The sequence below is a fragment of the Arachis stenosperma genome, chromosome 2, assembly GCF_014773155.1.
Source record: "Arachis stenosperma cultivar V10309 chromosome 2, arast.V10309.gnm1.PFL2, whole genome shotgun sequence".
NCBI lineage: Eukaryota > Viridiplantae > Streptophyta > Magnoliopsida > Fabales > Fabaceae > Arachis > Arachis stenosperma.
Window position 1 is genome coordinate 45,793,285 of NC_080378.1, and position 7,118 is coordinate 45,800,402.

A 7,118-nucleotide genomic window follows, 5' to 3' on the forward strand; every position below is an offset into this window, starting at 1 on the left:
CCATAGGTTCTCCTAGGTAATTCACCTCTTCCATGGAAGGGTTCTCAGGATCATAGGCTTCTTCCTCAGATGAAGCATCCTTAGTACTGTTTGGTGCATTTGCATACCAGACAGACTTTGAGAAATCAAATTGACTTGTTGAGTCAATATCTTGTTCTGAGCCAATATGGCATTCAGAGTGTCAATCTCAAGAACTCCTTTCTTCTGACTAGTCCCATTATTCACAGGATTCCTTTCAGAAGTGTACATGAATTGGTTATTTGCAACCATTTCAATCAATTCTTGAGCTTCTGCAGGCGTCTTCTTCAGATGAAGAGATCCTCCAGCAGAGCTATCCAAGGACATCTTGGATAGTTCAGAGAGACCATCATAGAAAATACCTATGATGCTCCATTCAGAAAGCATGTCTGAAGGACATCTTCTGATTAATTGTTTGTATCTTTCCCAAGCTTCATAGAGGGATTCTCCATCCTTCTGTCTGAAGGTTTGGACTTCCACTCTAAGCTTACTCCATCTTTGTGGTGGAAAGAACTTTGCCAAGAAGGCATTGACTAGCTTTTCCCAAGAGTCCAGGCTTTCTTTAGGTTGAGAATCCAACCATATTCTAGCTCTGTCTCTTACAGCAAAAGGGAATAGCATCAGTCTATAGACCTCAGGGTTAACCCCATTAGTCTTGACTGTGTCACAGATTTGCAAGAATTCAGCTAAGAACTGATGAGGATCTTCCATTGGAAGTCCATGGAACTTGCAATTCTGTTGCATTAGAGAAACTAATTGAGGCTTAAGCTCAAAGTTGTTTGCTCCAATGGCAGGGATAGAGATGCTTCTCCCATAGAAATCAGGAGTAGGTGCAGTAAAGTCACCCAGCACCTTCCTTGCATTGTTGGCATTGTTGTTGTTTTCGGCTGCCATGGGTTCTTCTTCCTTGAAGAATTCGGTCAGGTCCTCTAAAGAGAGTTGTGCTTTGGCTTCTCTTAGCTTTCTCTTCAAGGTCCTCTCAGGTTCAGGGTCAGCTTCAACAAGAATGCCTTTGTCTCTGCTCCTGCTCATAAGAAAGAGAAGAGAAAAAGAGAATGTGGAATCCTCTATGTCACATTATAGAGATTCCTTGAAATGTCAGAGGAAAAGAGAAATAGAAAGAAGAAGGAGAAGAAGAATTCGAACTTTAATTAGATAAGGTTTGAATTGTGCATTTAGAAGGAGTGGTACTCCATAAATAGAAGGATGTGGGAAGGAGGGAAAAGAATTTTCGAAAACTCAATTAAAAGATTTTGAAAACATTTTGAAAATTTGATTGATAATTTTTGAAAATTCAAAGTGAGAAAGAAATCAAGTGATTTTTGAAAAAGAATCTGAAATTAGAAATTGAAAAGATTTGATTGAAAACTAATTTGAAAAAGATGTGATTAAAAGGATTTGATTGAAGAGTTATGGTTTTAAAAAAATGTGATTGAGAAGATATGATTTGAAAACAATTTTAAAAGATATGATTTGAAAATAATTTGAAAAGATATGATTTTAAAAATAAATTGATGACTTGCCTAACAAGAAAAGATATGATTCAAACATAAAACCTTCCTTAATAGAAAAGGCAAAAAATGTTCAATCAAATCATTAATTGTTAGTAAGTATCTTTGAAAAAGGAAAGAAATTGATTTTGAAAACATTTGATTGAAAAGATATGATTTGAAAAAGATTTGGTTTTGAAAAACTTTGAAAACTTGAAAAAAAATTGATTTGAAAAACAAAATCTTCCCCTAGCACCATCCTGGCGTTAAACGCCCAGAATGGTATACATTCTGGCGTTTAACGCCCAAAATGCTACCTTTTTGGGCGTTAAACGCCCAACCAGGTGCCCTGGCTGGCGTTTAAACGCCAGTCTGCCTTCTTCACTGGGCATTTTTGAATGCTCAGCTTTTTCTGTATAATTCCTCTGCAGTGTGTTCTGAATCTTCAATCCCTTGTATCATTGACTTGAAAAGACACAAATTAAAAATATTTTTGGATTTTTTTTTTAATAATCAAAATGCAACAAGAATCAAATAACAATGCATGCAAGACACCAAACTTAGTAGTTTGTGTACTACTGACACTAATGAACTGAAAATGCATATGAGACACACAAAATACTCAAGTCAATAGAATTCAAAGATTAGAACACAAAATATATGCATGGATTCGAAAAATGTAACAAAAACATGCATTTGACACCAAACTTAAGATGAGACTCTAGACTCAAACAAGAAATATTTTTGGTTTTTTTATGATTTTGTAAATTTTTTTGTATTTTTCGAAAATTAAGTGGAAAAGAAGGTATCAAAATTCTTAATGAGAATTCCAGGAATCAGTGCAATGCTAGTCTAAGACTCCGGTCCAGGAATTAGACATGGCTTCACAGGCAGCCAAGCTTCTAAAGAAAGCTTCGGTCCAAAACACTAGACATGACCAGAGGTCAGCCAAGCCTTAGCAAATCACTGCTCCAAAAGCAAGATTGGTACGAAATCAACAAGCTCTTGTGGTGATAAGTTGAAACCTCGGTCCAATCAGATTAGACATGGCTTCTCAGCCAGCCAGATTTCAACAAATCATCATGAAACTCTAGAATTCATCTTCAAGAATTTCGAAAAAAAAATACCTAATCTAAGCAACAAGATGAACCGTCAGTTGTCCAGCCTGAACAATCCCGGGCAATAACACCAAAAATTGGATGTTGTTGCCGGATCTTGGCACTGATGTTACCACAGGCTTGCTCAAAACTAGAACAATCCCCGGCAACGGCGCCAAAAACTTGGTCGGGCGAAATTGTGAACTATACTTTTTCACAACTCTCATAATCCCTGGTCATGAACTCCAAAAATTTGGTGGTTCAATTCCATGGCATTACACAACTTCGCACAACTAACCAGCAAGTGCACTGGGTCGTCCAAGTAATAAACCTTACGTGAGTAAGGGTCGATCCCACGGAGATTGTTAGTATTGAAGCAAGCTATGGTCATCTTGTAAATCTTAGTCAGGCAAACTCAGATATATATGGTGATGAACGAAAATAACATAGAAGATAAAGATAGTGATACTTATGTAATTCATTGGTAGGAACTTCAGATAAGCGCATGAAGATGCCTTCCCTTCCGTCTCTCTGCTTTCCTACTGTCTTCATCCAACCCTTCTTACTCCTTTCCATGGCAAGCTCGTATAGGGTCTCACTGTTGTCAGCAGCTACCTCCCATCCTCGCAGTGAAAGCTAATGCTCAATACTCTGTCACAGTACGGCCAATCACCGGTTCGGTTCCCTCCCCTACCGGAATAGAATAACTCTTTTGCGTCTGTCACTAACGCCCAGTAGGTTACAGGTTTGAAGCACGTCACAGTCATTCAATCATTGAATCCTACTCAGAATACCACAGACAAGGTTAGACCTTCCGGATTCTCTTGAATGCTGCCATCAGTTCTTGCCTATACCACGAAGACTCTGATCTCACGGAATGGCTGGCTCGTTTGTCAGGCGAGCACTCGGTTGTCAGGCGATCAACCATGCATCGTGCAATCAGGAATCCAAGAGATATTCACTAAGCCTCAGATGCTTGTAGAACAAGAATGGTTGTCAGTCACCTTGTTCATGGGTGAGAATGGTGATGGGTCAATCATCACCTTCATCATGTTGAAGAACAAGTGATATCTTGGATAAAGAACAAGCGGAATTTGAATGAAAGAACAATAGTAATTGCATTAATACTCGAGGTACAGCAGAGCTCCACACCTTAATCTATGGTGTGTAGAAACTCCACCGTTGAAAATACATAAGCATAAGGTCTAGGCATGGCCGAATGGCCAGCCTCCCAATGATCTAAGAACTAAAATGTCCAAAGATGATCTAGAGATCTAAAAGTGATCAAAAGATTTCTATACAATAGTAAAAGGTCCTACTTATAAGAAACTAGTAGCCTAAGGTGTACAGAAATGAGTAAATGACATAAAAATCCACTTCCGGGCCCACTTGGTGTGTGCTTGGGCTGAGCAATGAAGGAATTTCGTGTAGAGACCTTTTCTGGAGTTAAACGCCAGCTCTCATGCCAGTTTGGGCGTTTAACTCCAAATTTTATGCCAGTTCCGGCGTTTAACGCTGGAATTTCTGTAGGTGACTTTGAGCGCCGGTTTGGGCCATCAAATCTTGGGCAAAGTATGGACTATATATTGCTGGAAAGCCCAGGATGTCTAATTTCCAACGCCGTTGAGAGCGCGCCAATTGGGCGTCTGTAGCTCCAGAAAATCCGCTTCGAATGCAGGGAGGTCAGAATCCAACAGCATCTGCAGTCCTTTTTGGTCTCAGAATCAGATTTTTGCTCAGGTCCCTCAATTTCAGCCAGAAAATACCTGAAATCACAGAAAAACACACAAACTCATAGTAAAGTCCAGAAAAGTGAATTTTAATTAAAAACTAATAAAAATATACTAAAAACTAACTATATCATATCAAAAACATACTAAAAACAATGCCAAAAAGTATACAAATTATCCGCTCATCATAAATATTGAAGACCATTACATCCCTGCTAATTTCATAGTCCTAGAGACTGGGAAGAGCATGGATGAATCCATCATCCTTGGCAGACCCTTCCTAGCCACAGCAAAGGCTGTGATTGATGTGGACAGAGGAGAATTGATCATTCAAGTGAATGAAGAATCCTTTGTGTTTAAGGCTCAAGGATATCCCTCTGTCACCATGGAGAGGAAGCATGAAGAGCTTCTCTCAAAACAGAGTCAAACAGAGCCCCCACAGTCAAACTCTAAGTTTGGTGTTGGGAGGCCACAACCAACTTCTAAGTTTGGTGTTGAACCCCCACATTCAAACTCTAAGTTTGGTGTTGGGAGGTTCCAACAATGCTCTGAGTATCTATGAGGCTCCATGAGAGCCCACTGTCAAGCTACTAACATTAAAGAAGCGCTTGTTGGGAGGCAACCCAATGTTATGTTTTATCTATTTTCCTTTGTTATTTTATGTTTTCTGTAGGTTGATGATCATGAGAAGTCACAAAATCAGTTGAAAAAGCAAAAACAGAATGAAAAACAGAAAGAAAAATAGCACACCCTGGAGGAAGACCTTGCTGGCGTTTAAACGCCAGTAAGGGTAGCAAATGGGCGTTTAACGCCCAGTTTGGCACCATTTTGGGCGTTTAACGCCAGAAAGGGGCACCAGACTGGCGTTAAACGCCAGGAAAGGGCAAGAAGTTGGCGTTAAATGCCAGAAATGGCCACCAGCCCGGCGTTTAACGCCAGAATTGGCACAGAGAGCAATTTTGCTCGCCACTTGGTGTAGGGATGACTTTTCCTTGACACCTCAGGATCTGTGGACCACACAGGATCCCCACCTACCCCACCACCCTCTCTCTTCTTCACCCATTCACCAATCACCTCAACCACTCTTCCCCAAAAACCCCTCACCTATCAAATCCCATCTTTCTCTTCACCACTCACATCCATCCTTCATAAAACCCCACCTACCTCATCATTCAAAATTCAAACCACTTTTCCACCCAAACCCACCCATAATGGCCGAACCCTACCCCTCTCTTCACCCCTATATAAACCCATCTTCACTCCTTCATTTTCACACACCTTAAACACTACTTCTCCCCCCTTTGGCCGAACCACAAAGCCACCTCCATCTCCTCCATTTCTTCTTCTTCTACTCTCTTCTTTCTTCTTTTGCTCGAGGACGAGCAAACCTTTTAAGTTTGTTGTGGTAAAAGCATTGCTTTTTGTTTTTCCATAACCATTTATGGCATCTAAGGCCGGAGAAACCTCTAGAAAGAGGAAAGGGAAGGCAAAAGCTTCTACCTCCGAGTCATGGGAGATGGAGAGATTCATCTCAAGGGTGCATCAAGACCACTTCTATGAAGTTGTGGCCTTGAAGAAGGTGATCCCCGAGGTCCCTTTCAAACTCAAAAAGAGTGAATATCCGGAGATCCGACATGAGATTAGAAGAAGAGGTTGGGAAGTTCTTACCAACCCCATTCAACAAGTCGGAATCTTAATGGTTCAAGAGTTCTATGCCAATGCATGGATCACCAAGAACCATGATCAAAGTGTAAACCCGGACCCAAAGAATTGGCTTACAATGGTTCGGGGGAAATACTTAGACTTTAGTCCGGAAAATGTAAGGTTGGCATTCAACTTGCCCATGATGCAAGGAGATGAACACCCTTACACTAGAAGGGTCAACTTTGATCAAAGGTTGGACCAAGTCCTCATAGACATCTATGAAGAGGGCGCCCAATGGAAGAGAGATTCAAGAGGGAAGCCGGTTCAACTAAGAAGGCATGACCTCAAGCCCGTGGCTAGGGGATGGTTGGAGTTTATCCAACGCTCAATCATTCCCACTAGCAACCGGTCCGAAGTTACTATAGACCGGGCCATCATGATTCATAGTATCATGATTGGAGAGGAAGTGGAAGTTCATGAGGTTATAGCCCAAGAACTCTATAAGGTGGCAGACAAGTCCTCTACCTTGGCAAGGTTAGCCTTTCCTCATCTCATTTGTCACCTCTGTTATTCAGTTGGAGTGGACATAGAAGGAGACATCCTCATTGATGAGGACAAGCCCATCACTAAGAAAAGGATGGAGCAAACAAGAGATCCCACTCATCATGAAATCCCTGAGATACCTCAAGTGATGCACTTTCCTCCACAAAACTATTGGGAGCAAATCAACACCTCCCTAGGAGAATTGAGTTCCAACATGGGACAACTAAGGGTGGAGCACCAAGAACATTCCATCCTCCTCCATGAAATTAGAGAAGATTAAAGAATCATGAGAGAGGAGCAACAAAGGCAAGGAAGAGACATTGAGGAGCTCAAGCACTCCATAAGATCTTCAAGAGGAAGAACAAGCCGCCATCACTAAGGTGGACCCGTTCTTTAATTTCCTTGTTCTTTATTTTCCTGTTTTTCGAATTTTCATGCTTATGTTTATCCATGTTTGTGTCTTATGATCATTAGTGTCTTAGTGTCTATGCCTTAAAGTTATGAATGTCCTATGAGTCCATCACTTTTCTTAAAAAAATGTTCTTAATTGAAAAAGAGAAGAATTGCATGAATTTCAGATTTTATAACAGATTAAT

At 40.7% G+C, this 7,118-nt stretch overlaps 1 non-coding gene across 1 annotated transcript; it reads left to right on the top strand.

Moving 5' to 3' along the window:
* Positions 1-399: 399 nt before the first annotated feature.
* On the top strand, positions 400-507 carry LOC130964276 (small nucleolar RNA R71). The gene has a single exon (XR_009080376.1). It is a non-coding gene; the product is annotated as a small nucleolar RNA R71 (small nucleolar RNA).
* Positions 508-7,118: the final 6,611 nt, after the last annotated feature.